The sequence below is a fragment of the Apium graveolens genome, chromosome 5 (genome assembly GCF_009905375.1).
Source record: "Apium graveolens cultivar Ventura chromosome 5, ASM990537v1, whole genome shotgun sequence".
NCBI classification, from domain to species: domain Eukaryota; kingdom Viridiplantae; phylum Streptophyta; class Magnoliopsida; order Apiales; family Apiaceae; genus Apium; species Apium graveolens.
The window spans coordinates 223508929-223532236 of record NC_133651.1 but is presented as its reverse complement, the minus strand read 5'-3'; the positions used below and the strand labels follow the sequence as shown (position 1 = coordinate 223532236).

General features: G+C 34.0%; 2 pseudogenes; both read left to right on the top strand.

Moving 5' to 3' along the window:
- The first annotated feature begins 19561 nt into the window (after positions 1 to 19561).
- On the top strand, positions 19562 to 22407 carry LOC141660739 (uncharacterized; annotated as a pseudogene).
- On the top strand, positions 20613 to 21680 carry LOC141724875 (cyclin-dependent kinase G-2-like; annotated as a pseudogene).
- Positions 22408 to 23308: the final 901 nt, after the last annotated feature.

The following is a 23308-nucleotide window of genomic DNA, read 5'->3' as shown; positions in this document are numbered from 1 at the left end:
GGTTTCAAAGTTTAAAACACTTGAAAATAGTTCAAAACAATATTACAATCCTCCATATTAAATAGTCTTAAGCATCTAATTTTCGACATCAAAAGTACTAATAATATTGCTTACGCTTTAAATATTGGAATGAATCATAAATACAAAAAATATAACACTAATCAAACATCTATTATTATTACGAAATGAACTATGAACACGGAGGTTATAAGTTACATTTAGAGTTAGAGATATATGGATCTATGTAAATGGCCTAAACATAATTTTGGATTAACTTATTAGCATGTACATATATATTTTAATCGGGTTGGGTTGGATTGGTTTAAAATTATCGAAAACCATATCCAAACCAATTAAATCGGGTTGACATTTTTTCAACCCAACTATATATCGGGTTGAAAAAAATCGGTTTGGTTCGGCCGAAATAGGGTCGGTTCGGTTTGGATTGGTCGGGTTGACCAAACCGTGTACACCCCTAGTACCCGGTTAGAGATGCACAAAAGGTCCACTGGGCCAGAATTTGGCCGGGCCTTAAAAAACCCGGGCTTTAACCGGGCCGCACTTTTCGGGTTTTAACTTTGACCGGGCCGTGCCGGGCTTTCCAAAAATGTCAGAGCCCGTTTGGGCCCTCGAGGCGGGTCTAACAGGGATTTTTTCGGGCCAGATCGGATCGGACCGGATTTTTTTCTAATTTAAATCGGATCGAGTTTTATCAGAGATTCCGAACACTACATATGTTAGCAACTATATCATCGTAAAAATGTATTAGTTTACATGGAATATATTATGAAAATATTACTTCATTGAAAACATTTAAGTTCGGCAAAAAACAAACATGTTTATAGAATAATATGTTTTATCATTGTTATCCAAATATATATAGTGTATTTATTATATCTTCTTTCATTATTTATGCAATGAAGTATATAAATAATATTATTAATCACAAATATGTAAATATATATGTGTTTAAAGTATTATTTATATTTATAGTATATGTGAATTCATAAATATATAAGAAAATATATTAGAATAATCAGATTTTAACCGGGGTTTTTCGGGTTTTTAATCGGGTCGGGCTGGGCCGAAACCCGGGCTTTTAACTGGGCCCGGCCGAAGCCTGGGCTTTTAACCAGGCCGGGTCGGGCTTTGCCTAAAAATATATGGTCCGTCGAGGCCTTAAGCCCGGGCCGGGCTTGACCGGGCTTTGACCGGATCATGCCGGGCCAAATACAGTCGAACAAATTTTACAGTCGGGCCAGATACCAGTACAAATTTCATAGCCGGGCCAGATACCAGTACAAGGATATAAGCCGAAATACAGCCGAACAAATTTTACAGGTCTAAATTCGACCCAATTCGGTCGAATTTATGGTCAACTTGAATGTTTGACTGGGCACAGCTAAATACAAGTGTCAGCGGTCGAATTTAAATTCGGTTGAAATAGTACGGTTGAATTTAGTAATAAATTTAACCGGTATTTTTGTGCGGTCGAATTTAGCCTTGCCAAAAAATGGAGCGAATTTTATCGACAACTAAATTATTTTACGCTCGGTCGAATTTAGCCTTACCAAATGGAGGGATATTTTCCCGCCTATTTGTTTGAATTTACTTAAATGGCAAAAAAAAACCAAATGCAAAAAAAAACACAATTCGGTTAAAATAATTAAATTGATTGCAAGCGGTTATATTTAATAAACGAAAAACCACCAAAAAAAGAATTAAAATAATATATTTTAAAATCGAAACACCAATTCAAGATTAAACACTAATTAGTTGTAGAAGGCAAACTAAAACTTGATTGTTAAAATGACAAACCAAATAAAAAAATTTTGATATAAAACTTTGGTTATATCACTAATATATATATATATATATATCTATTGACATCCGTATGGTTGGATCGTTGAAAAATATTTTTAAAAAAATCGAAACACCAATTCAGGAATAAACACTAGTTAGCTGTACTGGTCAAACTGAAGCTTGACTGTTAAAATGGCAAACCAAATAAAATTATTTTGATATGAAACTTTAACTATATCACTAATATATATATATATATATATTGACATCCATACAGTTGGATCATTTAATTTGTTTTTTAAAATTGAAACACCAATTCAGGATTAAACACTAGTTAGCAATACTAGTCAAATTGAAGTTTGACTATTAAAATGGCAAACCAAATAAAATTATTTTGACATGAAACTTTGTTTATATCACTTATATATATCTATTGACATCCATACTGTTGGATCGTTTAAAAATATTTTTTTTAAAAAAATTGAAACATCAATTCAGGAATAAACACTGGTTAGTTGTACTAGTCAAACTGAAGCTTGACCGTTAAAATGGCAAACCAAATAAAATTATTTTGATATGAAATTTTGATTATATCACTAATATATATCTCTATTGACATCCATACTGTTGGATCGTTGAAAAATATTTTTTAAAATATCAAAACACCAATTCGGGATTAAACACTAATTAATTATATTAGTCAAACTGAAGCTTGACTGTTAAAATGGCAAACCAAATAAAATTATTTTGACATAAAACTTTGGTTATATCACTAATATATATATATATATATCTAGTATCAATTATATGGTTGGATCATTAAAAAGTATTTTAAAAAAAATTGAAACATGCCCGCAAGGGTTGGCTCAGCTGGTTAAAGAGAGTAAAACTATCCTCTTGGTCACAGGTTCGAATCCCACGGGAGGAGAATTTATGATTATGCCTCCTGAGTCAGAGTCTGTCGCTTAAATGCGGTTTACCTTGGTTCACGTGGTTTGCAGGCTATTGCGTGAGCCCGTAGGGTTTACCCAGTGATCACCCGAAGGGTAGCGGCTGCGGGTTACCTATGAAAAAAAAAAATTGAAACACCAATTCATGAATAAACACTAGTTAGTTGTACTAGTCAAACTAAAGCTTGATTGTTAAAATGGCAAACCAAATAAAACTATTTTGATACGAAACTTTTATTATATCACTAATGAAGGGTTTTTAGCACATAAACGCAACGAAAACGTAAATTTAAATCTTAAAAAAATGAAACCCTCTGCAGGATCCATGCGAAAAATAATATTTAATTCGTAGTTCAGTATGTTTACCTTAAGAAGCTTTACGTTAATGGAAAGATGGAGGTCTTTAATGGAGATCCAAAAACGATGAACGGAGATCCTTAGCAGCTGCTCCTCAAGTGTGAAGCACTCCACTGGTATCCACCAAGAAAACGATGTAACGAAGGAGGAGATGGAGAGAATTAGTGTTTTATAAATCTTTTTGGTTGAGGCAAAAAAAGGGTCTATAATAGTATATTTATAGGCAAAATTTTCAGCTGAAAATTTTCCCATAAGATATTATTATTATTAACCCTTTATTATTCTCACTAATAATTAAAACACCTTTTAATTATTAATCCTTTTTTCTAAACACTTTAGAAATAATTCTCTCATTTGATTTATTTTCAAAAAATTAAATTCTTAATTAATAATATTAAGAACTTTTTCTTAATTAATTTATAATCAATTAAATCTCATTTAATCAATTATTAAATTTGCCAATTAATTATTTATTTCATAAATAAATAATTATCAGCCATTATTAATTAATTTCTCCACCATTAAATCATTATTTTTTATGGTGTGACCCTGTAGGTTCAATATTAAGCCGGTAGTAGAAATAAATAATAATAAAATTATTTTATCATTATTTATATAAATTCTCTAATTCATTAAATATGATTAATTAATTAATCATATTTATTCTACATCGTGAGTGATACTTCTCAGCATATCGCGACTATCCGGATAATACGAATTCACTACTTAGAATACCAAGAACCTATTCAGTGAGTAGTTACCGTACAATTAATTCCTTCTACCCTGCAATGTCACGATTAAATACAAGGCATGAAACTTGTGTCAAGCCTATCTTATTTAATCACTTGCTTTCCCATTCACTATGCTTAGTTCTATTTAATGTAAATTAGAAACTCCTTTCTAATTTCATTCAATCTGGCCAGAGATTCCTGAACTAACATAAGTGGATCAGCATTGAACATTCTCTTCCTACACTGGAAGGGGTAGATCCTTTTTTTATCATACACTATCTTCGTGTACAAATTCCTATACCCAGTAGAGCCCTTATAATTGTCCCTTGAGGCTAAGAACTAAACCAAAGCATAGTTCAGTGTACACAAGATGACTATGATGACCTCAAGTCTAAGGATACTTGTACAACTATCACTATGTGAACAACTGCTGACACGTGAGTGAACTCCATCAGTTGTTCAGCTGTGTGAGTCATGTTCAGTGAACTTATTCTATAATAAGCACCTACATACTAGCTATAGTGTCACCACACAAATGTCTATGAGAACAGACATCCTTCATAATGAAGCAAGCATAGTATGTACCGATCTTTGCGGATTATTAATTACCAGTTAGTAATCCTACGACCAGGAACTATTTAAGTTTAGAGTTATCATCTTTTAGGTCTCATTATTATGATCTCATCACAATCCATAAAAAGCTTTACTCTAAACTGTGGTATATCTTATTTAAACATTTAAATAGATAGAGCCCACAATAAAAATAAAACAAGTCTTTTATTAATATCAATGAAATCAAAACAGATTACATAAAAGTTATTCATAAATCCTCATACATGATTGGACTTAGGACATATCTCTTTCAATCTCCCACTTGTACTAAAGTCAATCACTCTAGTATCTAATACCCATCTTATCTTTATGACGATCAAAGTGACTCTGAGAAAGTAGCTTTGTGAGTGGGTCTGCTACGTTGTTATGTGTGTCAACTCTCTCGACGTTGACATCTCCTCTATTTTCAACTCAGATTCACCACCAAAAATAAGAAAAATGTCCTGAGTCATTCGCAAGTACTTAAGGATGTTTTTCACTGCTTTCCAGTGGTCTTCACCTGGATTGGACTGATATCTGCTCATCACACTAATTGAATAAGCAACATCAGGCCTTGTACACAACATCGCGTACATGATAGATCCTATTGCTGAAGCATAAGGAATCTTACCCATACGCTCTCTTTCCTCAGGTGTCTTAGGAGACATTTTTCCGGAAAGGGACACTCCATGGCTCATCGGTATGAGACCTCTTTTGGAGTTTTCTATGCTAAACCTTTTAAGCACTTTCTGGATGTATGTACCCTGGGTAAGACCTATCATTCTTCTAGATCTATCTCTATAGATCTTCATACCGAGAATGTAAGATGCTTCTCCCAAGTCCTTCATGGTGAAGTTCTTTGATAGCCATACTTTGACTGATTGTAGCATCGGTATATCATTTCCTATAAGAAGTATGTCATCCACATACAATACAAAAAATGTTACTGCGCTCCCACTAACCTTCTTATAGACACATGGTTCATCTATGTTTTTGATAAAACCAAACTCTTTGATTGTCTCATCAAAACGGATGTTCCATCTACGAGAAGCTTGCCTTAAACCATATATGGTTCGCAGCAGCTTACACACTAGGTGTTCATTTCCCTTGGAAAGAAAACCCTCTGGCTGTGTCATATACACTTCCTCCTCAAGTTCCCCATTGAGGAAGGTCGTTTTCATGTCCATTTGTCAGATCTCATAATCGTAGTAAGCAGCAATCGCAAGCAAAATCCGAATTGATTTTAACAGGGCTACAGGCGAAAAAGTTTCATCAAAGTCAATCCCTTGCCTTTGTTTGAATTCTTTTGCCACGAGCCTGGCCTTATAGGTCTCCACCTAGTCATCTGCTCCAATCTTTCTTTTGTATACCCACTTGCACCCAATAGGCTTAACACATTCAGGCGCCTCAACCAGAGTCCATACTTGGTTGGTATACATAGATTCCACTTCAGATTTTATGGCACTATGCCATTTCTCTGAGTCACCACTACTCATAGCCTCATTATAGGTCACAGGGTCGTCATCATCAATGATTGACAACTCATTGTCATTCTCAATGACAAGGCCATAATACCTCTCAGGTTGGCGAGACACTCTCTCTGTCCTACGAATGGGCTGTTCCACAGAAGGTTGTTCAGTCTGAACAGGTGTTTCCACTTGATCCGTAGTAGTTTTGCTTCTTGAACTTCATCAAGTTCAATTTTGCTCCCACTGTTTCCTTCAAGGATAAACTCCTTTTCCAAGAAGGTAGCATGTCTGGAGACAAACACCCGATGATCGGTGTAAAAGTAATACCCCAAAGTCTCTTTAGGATATCCCACAAAATTACATTTTACGGATCGAGATTCCAGCTTATCTGGGTCAACTTTCTTGACATAAGCGGGACATCCCCAAATCTTAACGTGTTTAAGACTCGGTTTCCTTTCTTTCCATATCTCATATGGTGTTTGAGGAACAGATTTGGAAGGCACCTTATTCAGTAAATATGTTGAGGTTTCCAATGCATAACCCCATAGGAATACTGGAAGATTCGCATAGCTCATCATGGACCGAACCATGTCTAACAAAGTTTGATTTCTCCTTTCAGATACCCCATTTAACTGTGGAGTATATAGAGGAGTCCACTGGGAGACTATACCATTTTCTTTGAGATAATCTAGAAACTCTCCATTCAAGTATTCACCACCTCGATCTGATCGAAGAGTTATAATACTGTGTTTGGTTTATTTCACCACTTCATATTTATATCTTTGAACTTTTCAAAGGCTTCAGACTTGTGTTTCATCAAATACACATATCTGAATCTAGATCTATCATCTATGAAAGTAATGAAGTACGAAAATCCACCCATGGCTTTCGTAGACATTGGTCCACATACATCTGTGTGTACCAATCCTAGCAAATCTGCAGCCCTCTCTCCATGTCCACAAAATAGAGATTTGGTCATTTTACCCAATAGATAAGACTCGCATGTAGGATATGATTCAAAATCAAAGGGGTCAAGTAACCCTTCCTTATGCAATGTCTGCAGTCTATTTTCACTAATATGACCTAGCCTACAGTGCCATAAATAGGTCAGATTTTCATCATCTCATTTTATTTTATTAGTTTATTTAATCTGAAGTAAATCATGCTCTACGTCACATACATACAGACCATTATTTAAAATGCCACGTCAAAAAAGAACATTATCTCTAAGGATAGAACATTCATTATTCTTAATAATAAATGAAAAACCATCCACATCCAACATAGGAATAGAAACAATATTCCTCACAATAGAGGGAACGTAATAACAATTATTCAAAATAATAGTCTTGCCCGTAGGCATATGTAAACTAAATGATCCTACATATATGGCTGCAACCCTTGCTCCATTGCCCATACGTAGAATCACCTCATCTTTTTCAAGAGTCCTACTTCCCTTTAGTCCTTGCAACGAATTGCAAATATGAGAACCACAGGCGGTATCTAATACCCAAGTAAAAATTTGACCTAGTGACATATTAACTTCGATCATGAACATGCCTGAATCAGAAGCGGTAGTCTTACTACCCTTCTTCTTCTTCAATTCTGCAAGGTAAACCTTGCAGTTCCTCTTCTAGTGCCCCAACTTGTTACAGTGAAAACAAACAGCTAAATTAGGACCAGTCAACTTGTGAGCATCTAGTATGCTCCGGAGTGATAGTATAGAAGACATGACGAATATAGTAAATCTGTAAATGATAAACACATAACAACACTTAGCAAATATTCAATTTCATTTCAAAACACTATATGAATCAGGTCTTTATTCATAAGTGTCTCCCACTAGTTTATCTAATTTTTTCAACCCCCTAAGAGAAAATTGAGCATTCATAATGCTAGTGGGAATAGGGATCCTACATTCCATCACACAACCTCGGCTGTGGCACGAAACGTCATGTGATGTTCAATAGGCAGACAACTCTTGTCAATTACATCTTATGTTATTCCCTAATATAAGTTTAGCCTCTTGAATAATTGAGTCACGGCTGTGGCACGACAAACTCAACATTCTAAGTCAAGTCTAACCCAACATTTCGTACAATTGAATCAGTCTCCAACGGCCCACGGCTGTAGCACGTACCGACCTTTAGATTCTAATTCAATGTACACATCTCTATGTAATATACAAGTATTTCTTATTTCGAAATCAAAGCCATCGACTATAGCACGAAACGACAATGATTTATAAATAAGAACCACTTTCTACCATGTTGGAAGGCTATGACCGACACAAGCCCGTTGTGTCATTGGCCAATTACTACTTGATATTATTTAATTTTAGAGGGATTATATTACGTTACAATCATAATCATATTATAAAGAGATTCTTCCCTATTAAATTAAATATTTCAAATCAATAATCGATAATCAGATGATTCCCAGATCGGGTGGAGCATTGTGAAGAGGCGTCACTTAATAACCCTTTCTTACAGATAGAAATCTGTTGTTGACAGAATCATCCTTTCTCTCAATATTGAAAATTCATATTCAATTACGTGTTTAATAAACAAAAGAATCTCATGATCGTATTCATAATATTTATTGTTAAGGCAAGAAATGATTCCTATTTTAGATTTTCTAGAGCACGCTTTATATTGATTTAAGTTCACCTAAATCTATCATCGCATGGTAAACATAGGCATATATCGCATATATAAAATTAAATAAACAAGTAAATGTAAAGTGCAATAAAGTAAATGTTTTTGGTTATGGCCCCATCATATGTGATCTTTATCAAGCTCATGATAAAGATCAAGGTCAATCTAATATGGTGATGGAAATAAATACAACTACTTATTACATAAGTCTTCTTCTTTTTTAGACTTCTTGTATGCCTCGTCTTCTTCTTTGTATCACCTCCATTGGATAGCCTTCTTGAGTCTTTAATTACATTATATGATTGAAAGTAAAACTAATCTAATGAACTTACAAGAATAACTCGAGTTACATTCGAGATTTATGATTATAAAGATTGACGACATGCAAGTCGTATTTAAAACCAAAACCAAAACCATTACACTAAGGTCGAAAGGCCATAACCATCCACCATGCTCATACAACAAATAAAAGCATGTTAAAACACATAATTTGATCTTAACATATCATATTATCCATGATCTAATCATAAAAAGAAAATATGACAAAAATAAAAAAAAATCAGAATCAAATCAGAAAAATAAGAATCACTGTTTACGGGCAGTAAACGACGTCAAACGCCTTACAGACGAGTAGTTGATAGCTTTTGCTATCAGTTTTGTTCAGACGCTCGTTTACCTATGGAATAGGGTATTCGTTTGCGTAAATCGGACACCAGACCCAGATTTCAGCAAATCTGCAGCAGCCAATTCAGAATCCGTATCGAATATGATTCTCATAATTAGAACAAACATAAATCATGTATATATCAGTATATATACAGATTACATAATCATCTTATGATTATAAAACTCACATGAATATCATATATTCAAAACCATACATATATAAGCATATTATATCAACATCAAATCATGGCGAATTACGTACATGCTCATATATCGAAAATAGTTAAACACATAAACAAATTAAAAACTTTTCGCAAGTAGCTCTGATGTCATTGAAGGGTTTTTAGCACATAAACGCAACGAAAACGTAAATTTAAATCTTAAAAAAACGAAACCCTCCGCAGGATCCATGCGAAAAATAATATTTAATTCGTAGTTCAATATGTTTACCTTAAGAAGCTTTACGTTAATGGAAAGATGGAGGTCTTTAATAGAGATCCAAAAATGATGAACGGAGATCCTTAGCAGCTGCTCCTCAAGTGTGAAGCACTCCACCGGTATCCACCAAGAAAACGATGTAATGAAGGAGGAGGAGATGGAGAGAATTAGGGTTTTGTAAATCTTTTTGGTTGAGGAAAAAATAGGGTCTATAATAGTATATTTATAGGCAAAATTTTCAGCTGAAATTTTTTCTATAAAATATTATTATTATTAACCCTTTATTATTCTCACTAATAATTAAAACACCTTTTAATTATTAATCCTTTTTCTAAACACTTTAGAAATAATTCTCTCGCTTGATTCAATTTCCAAAAATTAAATTCTTAATTAATAATATTAATAACTTTTTCTTAATTAATTTATAATCAATTAAATCTCATTTAATCAATTATTAAATTTTCCAATTAATTATTTATTTCATAAATAAATAATTATCAGCCATTATTAATTAATTTCTCCACCATTAAATCATTCTCTTTTATGGTGTAACCCTGTAGGTTCAATATTAAGCCGGTAGTAGAAATAAATAATAATAAAACTATTTTATCATTATTTATATAAATTCTCTAATTCATTAAATATGATTAATTAATTAATCATATTTATTCTACATCGTGAGTGATACTTCTCAGCATATCGCGACTATCCGGATAATACGAATTCACTACTTAGAATACCAAGAACCTATTCAGTGAGTAGTTACCGTACAATTAATTCCTTCTACCCTGCAATGTCACGATTAAATACAAGGCATGGAACTTGTGTCAAACCTATCTTATTTAATCACTTGTTTTCCCATTCACTATGCTTAGTTCTATTTAATATAAATTAGAAACTCCTTTCTAATTTCATTCACTCTGGCCAGAGATTCCTGAACTAACATAAGTGGATCAGCATTGAATATTCTCTTCCTACACTGGAAGGGGTAGATCCTTTTTTTATCATACACTATCTTCGTGTACAAATTTCTATACCCAGTAGAGCCCTTGTAATTGTCCCTTGAGACTAAGAACTAAACCAAAGCATAGTTCAGTGTACACAAGATGACTATGATGACCTCAAGTCTAAGGATACTTGTACAACTATCACTATGTGAACAACTGCTGACACATGAGTGAACTCCATCAGTTGTTCAGCTGTGTGAGTCATGTTCAGTGAACTTATTCTATAATAAGCACCTACATACTAGCTATAGTGTCACCACACAAATGTCTATGAGAACAGACATCCTTCATAATGAAGCAAACATAGTATGTATCGATCTTTGCGGATTATTAATTACCAGTTAGTAATCCTACGACCAGGAACTATTTAAGTTTAGATTTATCATCTTTTAGGTCTCATTATTATGATCTCATCACAATCCATAAAAAGTTTTACTCTAAACTGTGGTATATCTTATTTAAACACTTAAATAGATAGAGTCCGCAATAAAAACAAAACAAGTCTTTTATTAATATCAATGAAATCAAAACAGATTACATAAAAGTTATTCCTAAATCCTCATACATGATTGGACTTAGGACATATCTCTTTCAACTAATACGTATATCTATTAACATCCATATGGTTGGATCTTTGAAAAATATTTTAAAAAAAATCAAAACACCAATTCAGGAATAAACATTAGTTAATTGTACTAGTCAAACTGAAGTTTGAATGTTAAAATGGCAAACTAAATAAAATTATTTTAATATAAAACTTTGTTTATATCACTAATATATATATATATTGACATCTATACGGTTGGATAGCTGAAAAATATTTTAAAAAAATCGAAACACCAATTCAGGAATAAACACTAGTTAGCTGTACTAGTCAAACTGAAGCTTGACTGTTAAAATGGAAAACCAAATAAAATTAATTTGATACGAAAATTTGATTATATCACTAATATATATATATATTGACATCTATACGGTTGGTTAAGAACAAAAGTTATATAAAATTTTAAGAATTTTTAATCATTAGACCTTGATTATTTTAACAAAATTAAATTTAAGGGCTGAGATCCTAAACCTAGAATGTTTCTCTTATTTGGAATAAATATTAAACAATCCAACTGTTCATATATTAAAATGGTTAAAAAAAATATTATATTTTAAGAATTTTAATCACTAGATCTTTATTATTTTAATAAAATCAAATTTAAGAGTTGAGATCCTAATCCTAAAATGTTTCTCCTATTTTGTAATAAATATTTAACATAATCGATCAAAATCATAATTTTATTTTTTTATTAAATTACTAAATTATCATAAATTTATTTTATACAAAAATATATTTGAGAAAATAATTTTGATTTTATTTTCTTTGATACTTTCCCAAAAATTAAGAATTGTTTCATTATTTAAAAATATATAAATTAGTTAAATTAAATTATGACACTCCCAAATTTGACCGATGGAAGTTGAATATGTTGCCATGTGAGCGATCCATGTGAACAAGATCGTAAGCACCAAATTTAACCCCTAAAAACTAATCCAACGTTACACACTCTCTTTCTACTTCCTTCTCTTACCCTTCATGTTCCCACCCGTGACTAGAGATGCACAAAAGGCCCACCGGGCCGGGCTTTAACCGGGCCTTAAAAAGCCTGGGCTTTGACCGGGCCGGGCTGTTTGGGTTTTGACTTTGACCGGGCCGGGCCGGGTTTTCCGAAAATATCAGAGCCCGATTTGGGCCCTTGAGGCGGGTCTAACCGGGCTTTTTTCGGGTCGGATCGGATCGGGCCGGGCTTTTTCTAATTTAAATTGGATCGAGTTTTATTAGAGATTCTGAAGACTACATATGTTAGCAACTATATCATCGTAAAAATGTATTAGTTTACATGAAATATTTTATAAAAATATTACTTCGTTGAAAACATTTAAATTCGGCAAAAAATAAACATGTTTATAGAATAATATGTTTTATCATTATTATCCAAATATATATAGTATATTTACTATATCTTCTTTTATTATTTATGCAATGAAGTATATAAATAATATTATTAATCACAAATATGTAAATATATGTGTGTTTAAAGTATTATTTATATTTATAGTAAATATGAATTCATAAATATATAATAAAATATATTAGAATAATCAGATTTTAACCGGGTTTTTTCGGGCTTTTAATCGGGTCGGGCCGAAGCCCGGGCTTTTAACCGGGCCGGGCCGGGCCGGGCTTTGCTAAAAAATATAGGGCTCGTCAAGGCCCTAAGCCCGGGCCGGGACCGGGCCAGGCTTTGACCGGACCGGGCTTTGACCGAATCGGGCCGGGCCAGATTTTCGGGCCCGGGCTTTTTGTGCATCTCTACCCGTGACTCACAAACCTCCCCAGTCCCCCACCCCCTTTTTCTCTCTCCTTTTCTTCTTTCTCTTTGCATATAAACACACACATATAATTAGCACAAATTCAGTCCTCTTTTATAATTTTGATCAACTACCAGTCCCATCAAACCCTTAAAAAATACTCTGACACAAGTCGATCTTGAACTAGTTGTTATGTTAATGGTGATGCATAACTTAATATCGTCGCGGTATTAGAGAAAGCTTAGTTTTTGAAGAAATTAAGAGACTCGGATGCTGCACCACCACCAAGAATAGCTTCCTTTTCATAAATTTCCGGCCAACGAACAGCGCCGACTCAACTTCCGACGAGCATGTTCTCCTACTACACTATTGGTCTCACATTAGCACTGGATGTTTCGCCGACAACCCTCACTGATCAATTCCCGTCTCTGCAACTTATTAATATGTAGCTTATTTTTGTATTACTTTTTAATTTTGTATTACTTGTTAGTGAGCCTTTTACTTGGATTTATACATGTCAGTATCGATTTTGCAGTATAGGCTGGAGGTTCACCGCTCTAAAGCGACTTGCAACGATTTAATTTCGGACGTTAGTCGGAATATGATTAAGAAAAAAGATTCATCTAATTATTACTAGAATTATATTTTGAGTTTTTTTTTTATTTTTTTAAATTTAGTGTTCATTAATTCGACCGGATGCGATAAAATTTAGAATCGTATTTTTGATCATATATAGTCGAATTTAATATTTTTGCGGGCCTTTCAAATTTTTTCAAAAAACTAAATTTTTTTTATTCAATTTTCAAATTTGAAGTGAAATTTAAATTCAACCGCTTTCAGTTGAATTTGACCTGTTGAATTTAGTACTAAATTCGACCGACCTACTAAATCACTCCCACATATACGACTGGGCCAAAAACCGGTCGCATTAGCTTAAATCAACCGCCCGCGGTCGAATTTAGTTAAATGCAACCGGTTTTGGACTAGCGGTTAAATTTAGCTAAATGCAACCGGTTTTAAACCGCTTGTATTTATCCGTTTTTCTTGTAGTGACCCCTCATTCTCATCACCCTAGGCCCTAGGGTATGCCATGTATTTATTCAGAATAAAAAATGAAAAAAAAGCAAAAGCAGTTGTTTAATACATTTATGTACTCTTTAAAAAAGATGGAAACAAGTGTTGGAAAATATGGGTTTTAGCCCCACATTTATAAGTCATATATGAGCCATAATTGAATGAGCGGATATTGTTGCGTGTGCGCAATAAATGACGCTTGAAAGGCGTGCTCCTCCATGAGAGCTTTCCGAAATATTTTCAATCACTCAAAATGACCAACAAATAAATGAGATATGAGTATTTAAAAATCACCCTTAAAAGTGGAATGTAGTTAAGTAACCTTATATCCCACGTTGAAATGGAAAGGGGATTTTCATAGCTTTATATATAGCACAACACTATAATAGTGCCTAAATGAGTTATTAAGGTATTGCTCCATCTTCTAAATGCGCGCAGAGGTTGCACATCTTGCAGACCATGGGATTTCGAGGCTAATTCGAAGCTTGCAAAGGTAGCTTGGGCGACGTGTGGACACGAATGTAGCATAAAATTGTGTCATCCAATCACGAACTAGTTTTGTTATTACTTATTTTCGTTGGGATCTAATTAATTAATGGAGTAGCGCACAAGTCTTATTATCCCTATATATACATCATTAAGTCGTAGGGTTTTCTTCATTGAAGCCGCTCTCTCTTTCCTCTCTATTTTCTGGTGGTAGTTTCCTTGCTCGGATCAAACTCGCTGATAATGACGCTCTACTTCACTGCAACTCGTTTTATCCTAGGAGGCGATTCGCTCACACATACGGTGAGGGCTAATACACTTTAAGGAGACAGTCACGCACTGGACTCAGGTTTTTGGTTCATGTCTCCTCTTCCTTTATTTTGTTCACTGTTTTATACACCAATCCGCTATTCACACATAGAAACCCGGTGATTGTCCAAAATACTGTTATGTATATTTTATTATAAAGCAAAGACGAAGCTATAGAATTTAAAATCTATAAAGAAGAAGTTGAGACACAAAAAAAAGGAGAAAATCAAAACGATACGTAGTGATCGTGGAGCTGAATATGTTGAACCCTCTGGGGAATTCTGTTCACAACATGGTAAAATCCATGAGGTCACTGCACCATATTTCCCTCAGTCAAATGGAGTAGCTGAGAGCAAGAATCGCACTCTCAAGGAGATGATGAATCCGATGTTCTTAAGCTCTGGACTTCCGCAGTCGATATGGGGGTAAGTCATCTTAAGTGCAAATTTTCTTATTAACAAGATGATTAGCAAGAATAAGGAAGTAAGTACTTATGAATGGTGGAAAAATAAGAAAGTAAGTCCTTGTGAAATGGTATCTACAGAATAAATATGAAACATCTTGATACCATTCACAATTTAATTCATTTAAATCAAACACATCAAAAGCAGAAAAACGGATGTACAACTTCTACCACAACAGTCACCGGTATATGTTGAATTTCAAGGAAGAAAATAAAACTAACCTTGATATTGACATTGATATCTTTCTGAATTGCAGTAAAGTATGGATACTTTTGACTGCCTAGAGCAGATGTGCAGGAGGAAGAGTAAAGCAAACTTGTTGAGTGCCTGTTGTGGATGTCAATTTTGCATTCCAATGTGTGAAGAGTCTGGCAGATGCGTCACAGATCCTTAAGAACGAGATGATGCTGAGGCAGCTTGTAATGATATCTTATGCATAAAGTGATGACTATAATTTCTCTAACATGCCGTATTATAATCTGTATTTTCAGGAGAAGCACAACCTTTTAGAGTCATATGGATGCTCTTATATGAAGCTTGTCATTCAACCTTCATATAATAGGTCCATAGATGCATAATTGTTACCTTGAACTGGCTTCAGTTGTTAAATCTATTCGCATTACTAGTAGCAAGTAGTTTCTTAGATGTCAATAGGTTTACAATTTTCTGTCCTGTGATGCATTTTAGTTCGCATATAATTAGCAAAAATAAATTTGCGGACAGGCAACGTACATGTTGCGAGCATTTGATGATGATCAAATGCATAATAGACCATCAAATACCAGTTTAAAGAATATAAGCCAAGCTGAAAAAAATGACTCTACCTTCAACTTGACAGAGTGATACTCAAATAAGCGTATATTTTTACTTGCATTACGAGTTTTGATATTCAATTTAAATTGAGCGTATAATTTTACTTGTATTACGAGTTAACACGGATTTCGATGTTCAATTTGAAATGAGCATATAATTTTACTTAAATTACTTGCATTATGTTCATCGACCAGTTTTAGCCTCATTTCTAAATGATTGTCTTTATTTAACAATACTTTAATTTTTGAGGTTGACAAAATTTATATACAAGCTTTCTGTAATATATTGATGTAAATATGTCAACATTAAGCACATCAATTTATTAATTTTAACTAAACTTCTTACTTGTTTTAATTAAAAAATGACTAATTTATAGAATCTTTACTCTATATATGTTAATGGTAAAATAGTAAATTGGTCAATGAGGGGTCAAATATGTCACAATAACAAACTAACTAACTATTTTGTCCTTCTATACTACATCATTTCTAGAGGTCTTCATGAACTGAATTATTCGCGAACAAGTTCGGACTCGAATCGGCTCATTAAGAAACTTGAGCTCGAACTCGAACACAAAAATTAGTCTTTTAAGCAAAACGAGCTCGATCCGAGTTTTAGTATGTTTAGCTCGAGCTCGGCTCAAACTCGACTCGAACTCATTCGGCACGAGCCCGCTCGATAAAACTCGAAAAAAATAAAATTTTCTGAATATTTTTATTAGAGTAAAGTGCACTTTATGTACCTGTACTTTAACTGTCAGACCACTTGAGATATCGACGTTCATAAAGTACCATTTGCTATACTAAAAATCCAAAATTTTTATAAAAAGTGTATTTCCGTCAAATCAGTTTAACGTCGTTAAAAAGTCAGGGGTAAAATCGTTTTTCAACAGTCATCTTCTTCTTCAAACCCAGTTTCACCATTAACAATAGGTTCATAACTTGAACTCGTATATCTCTTTCATTTCTTAACTGAATCAACTAATTTAAATTACAATAAGATTGTATCTTTCTCTATTACAGTATGATATCAATTTTAGATAGCAAAAAATTATTTTTAAATTTTATGTATTTCATATTTACGTGAAGGTATTGTGATTGGCTTTGTTGACACCAGAATTAATTCATTTCACTCGAGCTTTGCTTATGATTCATTAATGACTTTTTTTTGCTCCACGGAATTGCTGTCTACAAGGATATATATATATATATATCAATGCTAAGGAACTGTAACAGATTTAGTAGTAACAATTGATCAACAACCACCTTTTTGCGTTTGTCCTATATTAAAAAATCAACCTCAAAACAGAATTACCTTAATTTATTTGATTTGATCTCAGTAATGTTGCATCAAATTATTTTTTCTTTTTATTTTTCCAACTTCAAAGCTTTACAGTTGCTGCTAAAACTAACAGTTGAAGAAGAAAATAGATTAAGAGATGAAAATACAACTATAATAAATAATTGCAGGTAACAATGGATGGAGTTGACGTCCTGAAGATGTTCATTGGACCAAATGATACACTTACTTTCTGAAGCGTTTTCGAGATCTTTATGTCATTTGCACGAAAGGCTGGAGTTTTCATGGTTTAATCAGCTGAAAATCATGGTCCGGACCTTTCCTCTGTTGTCTCCTACATCCCATGGGCAGTTGGTGTCGCAGCTTCCGGTTCCGATAGAAGCTACTCGTGTACTGTGATTCTTGGAAATGGTCAGAGAATCACCGGTGTTGAACTGTCATGTGTGAAATGTGTTATGCAGATGGTATAAACTCTTTGTTCTTATATTACATGTATTATCATTCACGTAAATAAGTGATTATGATTATGCTTTTAGGACTAAACTCTGTGATCGGAGATTTACGGTATAAGCTTGTGATGGCAAAAGACACAGTTAAAGTAAATAAGACATTTTCAAGGACAATAACCTACATAGATAAATGCCAATACCCAAAGGCACTAGATCCATTTTTAATAAAAGATAGTATTGTTATCTGCACATTTTTGACGGGCTTCTTGGAGAGAACTTCATCACTCACAGCTATGACTGACACAACAAAACATATTTCTAACATCTGTTGTTGAAATACACAGAATTTAAAAGTAAATCTTTGTTAATTAAAATTGAAATTATATTGTAAAGGAGAAAAAAATGAGTTTAATGCAATTTAAATGATCTGATTCGGTTAAGAAATGAAAGATATATAAGAGTTCCAAGTTCTTAAAAAATTGTTAATGGCGGAAATTATTTTGAAGAAGGAGATGAAAAGGAGATGATAGTTAAAAGACGATTTTACCCCTAACTTTTCTAACAGCGTTAAGCTAATTTGACGGAAATACACATTTTGTAAAAATTCCGGATTTTTAGTATAGCAAATGGTACTTTATGAACATCGATATCCCAAATGGTTTGACACATAAATTCCAGGTACACGAAGTGCACTTTACTCTTTTTATTATATTTACCCTCCTTTGTTTAGTTATACACCTTCTTGATAGATATACACGGATATACAGATAGATTGAAAGAGAAGAGGACAAACCATTTATAACCAAATCACAATCCAATCAAAAAGTAAATCCAAAAACTAACCAAATAAATATCTTTTCACTTTGTTAAATCCCTTCACTTCTTGAATCTCGAATGCAAAGCTGAACTTTTTGCTGTTAAAATCTCTTCACTTTGTTCACTACAAAACCTTCGTATAGGAATTCACAAAGAAACGCTCCATCTAGGAACACTAAGATTGAATTGGAAATATCGACAAATTCTTTGATATCACTTTGTTCGCTTTATTTATAATCACTTTGTTCATTTTATTTATACGATTGTTTGTATTATTGATAAAGAATTAGGCAGGGGGAAAGAACCAAACAGATAAGAAAAAGATGAAAAGGAAAAAGAATAGAGAGGGAAATTCAATAAAGGAGATTGATAATGTAGGTCTAGTGTTTTAGTTAACTGGGATGAGAAAGGCTGAGCTTAGATTAAATATTTAGATAGTTGGATTGGGCTTGAAACAGTTGGGCTGGCTAACAAAATTGTTTTCTTTTTTTAAAAAAAAAAATTTAACGAGCTGCTCGATTTTCAGCTCATTACCTAGCAAGCTCGAACTCGAACTCAGTTTGTTAGGAAAGAAAATGAAAGTTCGATTTGTTAACGGCTCATCTCGGTCCCTCGACAGCCACGGCTCATCTCGGTCCGTGGACTGCTATAAAGCATAGCCATTACTCAGCTCATGTACTATATATACTCTTACCCCCTCTCGCTTTTCTTGCTGGAATTCTGATCCTCTCTCCATTTCTTTCTTCCAGACCCAATTAGTGTAATCTCTCAACTCTTTATGTATACATGTGTATCTAATACTATTAAAATAGTACAATCTTATTATGCGTGTATCTGCGATTGTATGCAATTTTGCTTTGTGATTCTGAATTCTAGTATATATATCATTTCTCATTTTGTAACTGTTTCTATGAATTCTAGTCTCTTGTTCCTAATGTAGTTCTGTTTATGGTTGCTGTTTTTATTTAAATGATGTATCTACTTATTCTGATGTTTGATTTGAAAAATTAAATAGAATTTGCTCAACCGGACCTCGGGTTAGGGTTTTGCAATTTGGATTAGGTTTATTAAAAATTGTGATATTATATATATAAGAAATGGTAGTTATCGTGGGGATGAATTTAGTGATCGTGACTCGAAAATTGATATCTCGAGGAGAGAACCGGAGTTTTTGAAGGGGGGATGAAAGGGTAAGGAATAGGAATAGAGATTATGCAAATGTTCGGCCGAGGTAGTAGGGATAGGGGGAGGGTTAGGCAGAAGGATGTTAAAGAGAGGGAAGTGAGTAATGGTGGTTCATATCATTCCGTTTCAGAGAGTGATTAGGGAAGTAGTGGAAATGGAAGTGCAAGTAGTAGTGGTGGTGGTGGTGGTAGAAGGTTATGTAGATTGTCAGTTAGTTTGGTTGATCGGGAGCCTGGGGAATTATCGATTGAAAGTGGGTCTGACAAAGGGATTGATTCCGTACATGGTTATAATAGTGATTATCTGAAGAAGGATAATGGGAATCTTTCACCTTTTAAGAGTAAGAAGAAGAAGCTCTCGCCAATTGTGTGGGATAACGAGGAAGTAAGGGTAGTATTGTTTTGACTCCTAGTGGGTTTCCACCTCCACCTCCACTGCCCAAGTCTTATAGAAAATCACCTAATGTTATTGCTGCAGGTGCTGTGCGAATTTCTCTGGTTCAGGATGCTAGGTCTAAACACTCAGAGCTCCTGGTTGAATGTGTCTGATGCAGCAGATTCTCCGGTCATTTGTCTTCCTCTCCACTTCAGGAACAACGCATCAATTACAATGATGATTATGCACCAATCGTGAATATAAGATCCTCGAGATGGGCAAATGATGATGATTCCTTAGCTGACGAAGGTGAGATTTCTGCTCCCCTTTTAATGTTAGAATGCATAAAAAGAAGAAGAAAATGCCATTTTCTGCACAACATGAGATGAAGGTGCGAAATAAGTTGATTAGTCCAGAGTTTGAGGAACTTAAGAGAGAAGGTTATGAAGGTGCCAGGGCCAGATCATCCCATTCTGATGAAGTTGCACGTGGTAGGTCTTCGAGTAGAGATAATTATGCCGACAGGGATTTGGACCATAATGAATACATGGAAATGGAGGAAGAACGCAATAACGGTAGTACTACTGTTAGCCATATATATATAGATTTTGAGGATGAACATGATTCTCATAATACGCCTGAACCTGTTGCTCCCCAGAGAAATGTGAACATGCTTCAGGGTTGTAGAAGTATAGACGAGTTTGAGAGGCTGAACAAGATAATGAAGGTACATATGGGGTAGTTTACAGAGCTAAAGATAAAAAAACCAGGAGAAATTGTTGCATTGAAGAAGGTTAATATGAAAAAAGAGAGGGAAGGTTTTCCACTGACTTCTCTGCGAGAAATAAATATTCTTCTTTCCTTTGATCACCCCCTCAATCGTAGATGTGAAAGAAGTTGTGGTGGGGAGTAGTCTCGATATCATTTTCATGGTAATGGAGTACATGGAGCATGATCTGAAGGAATTGATGGAGACAAAGAAACAACCACTTAGTCAAAGCGAGGTCAAGTTCCTTATGATTTAGTTACTTGAGGGAGCGAAGTATCTTCATGATAATTATTGGCTCGTCAATATGGGAGCCCACTGAAACCATATAGACATCTGGTTGTAACTTTGTGGTACATGTGAGATATAAGCCTACAAATTATTGTAACCCCGCTAGGTTAAATTTGCTAACACATATTACTTTCAAAATTAGGAGGTACTTTTCACATGTCATTATGAGGGTGTTTGGGATCGCTTTTCACATGTTTCTTCCTTTGTTACTATTTCAGTTAAACAGTTATCACTACTTGGATACCAATTTTTTATTTGTATAATATATTTATTTGTTTATTGTGTTTATTTTTTACATTTCATTACAAGACAAATATAATTCTTTGGTACAGGGCACCTGAACTTTTGTTGGGAGCTAAACAATATTCAACTGCTATTGGCATGTGGACTTTGGGTTGCATTACAGCTGAGCTATTACAAAAGGAACCATTCTTTAATGGGAAAACAGAGTTTGATCAGATTGACAAGATAATCTTCATTTTAACTTTTAATATTAATAATCTCTTGGCAGCTAAAGCTTACTTTCTGGATTGTTGGTATTGCATTACATTTTTTATGGTCCAATTAGTTGAACTTAAGCCCATCGCAGCAGATATTTAAAATGCTTGGTACACCAAATGAGACTATTTGGCCTGGTTTCTCTGAACTTCCTGGAGTCAAGGTGAACTTTGTCAAGAATCAGTAAGTATCTCTCTTTCTAGATCCCACATCCCTGTTGTAGGTTAATATAATTGGCATTATATTGTGAATATTGATTCTTGCTTTCTTAAATGCACAGAGAATAACAGCTGATGCTGCTCTTAGCCATGAGTGGTTCTTTGAAGTTCCTCTTCCCAAATCCAAAGTTTCATGCCTACTTTTCCTGCTCATCATGCTCAAGACAGGTATGTTCTAGGCATTTGAACTTGGTCGATGAAGATCGACTGTTCTTCTGATCACTTGTGTAGTTTTACAATTTATTTGGCAATTCAACAAAATTAATTTTTTTCCAGACGTACACAAAGAGTACTGAAGATTCCAGATCCTCTTGAAGGGCAACGATGAAAAGAGTTGCAGCAAAGAGAATTTGGGACAGGCGATCTGTTTGGATAAGCAAATACAGTATTTGCTGAGGCGGTCAGAACCTATAAGTTTTTTTACATGTAGAACCCACAAAATGAGATGTTGAGGTGAGAACCATGCCTAAATATGGTAAAACTTTATTTGTGAGAAGATTAATCATGTTGTTTTTTAGGAGGCACTGCTTGATGATCTGGGTGAGAACTTAAAAATTATAGGCCCGCAATCAGATAATAGCAGCCTGACCTGTTCTTCAGCTCTGTCCATTGATATTAATATAATGTCAAGGAACAGTTTTGTTAAAAATCTTGTATGTATAATATTTACTGTGACACAATTGTAAACAGTTCTCTTTTAATTGTTTTTCCAACTAGTTGGAACTTATAAATTTCATCATTTCATTTTTAATATTTGTATTATGTTTGCACGGGGCGAATGCTCCAAAGAAGAAGAGGCTTACTAGCACTACGTGAAAAACGAGCTTTTCCTTTCAAAGGAATTAACACTACCAGTTTATTGACAAACATAGCTTGTTAATATTTAATAAGATAGTGAATAGCCTACAGGTTTATGAAAGTGAAGCTAAAATGTCTGAGAAAGAGCTTGGATTTTACTTAATTGTTGAACTAGGTAAAACGATCACTAGTTTTACCACATCATTTGTTAATGGTCCACTGTATATTTTGCTAGCAATTATTTATGGTTTTATTCAACAGATATTTTAGTTTCAACATTTTGTTATTTTCTGTAACGATTGTGTTGTGCAAGACATACTTGTACAATAACAAGATTAAGTCAAATTGACAACCCTAAATAAGTTGTAATGTAATCTTAGTTTGCATTTTGTACTGTAACATTTAAAGCCTGTAAAAATGTCAAAGAACAGACTGAAGTC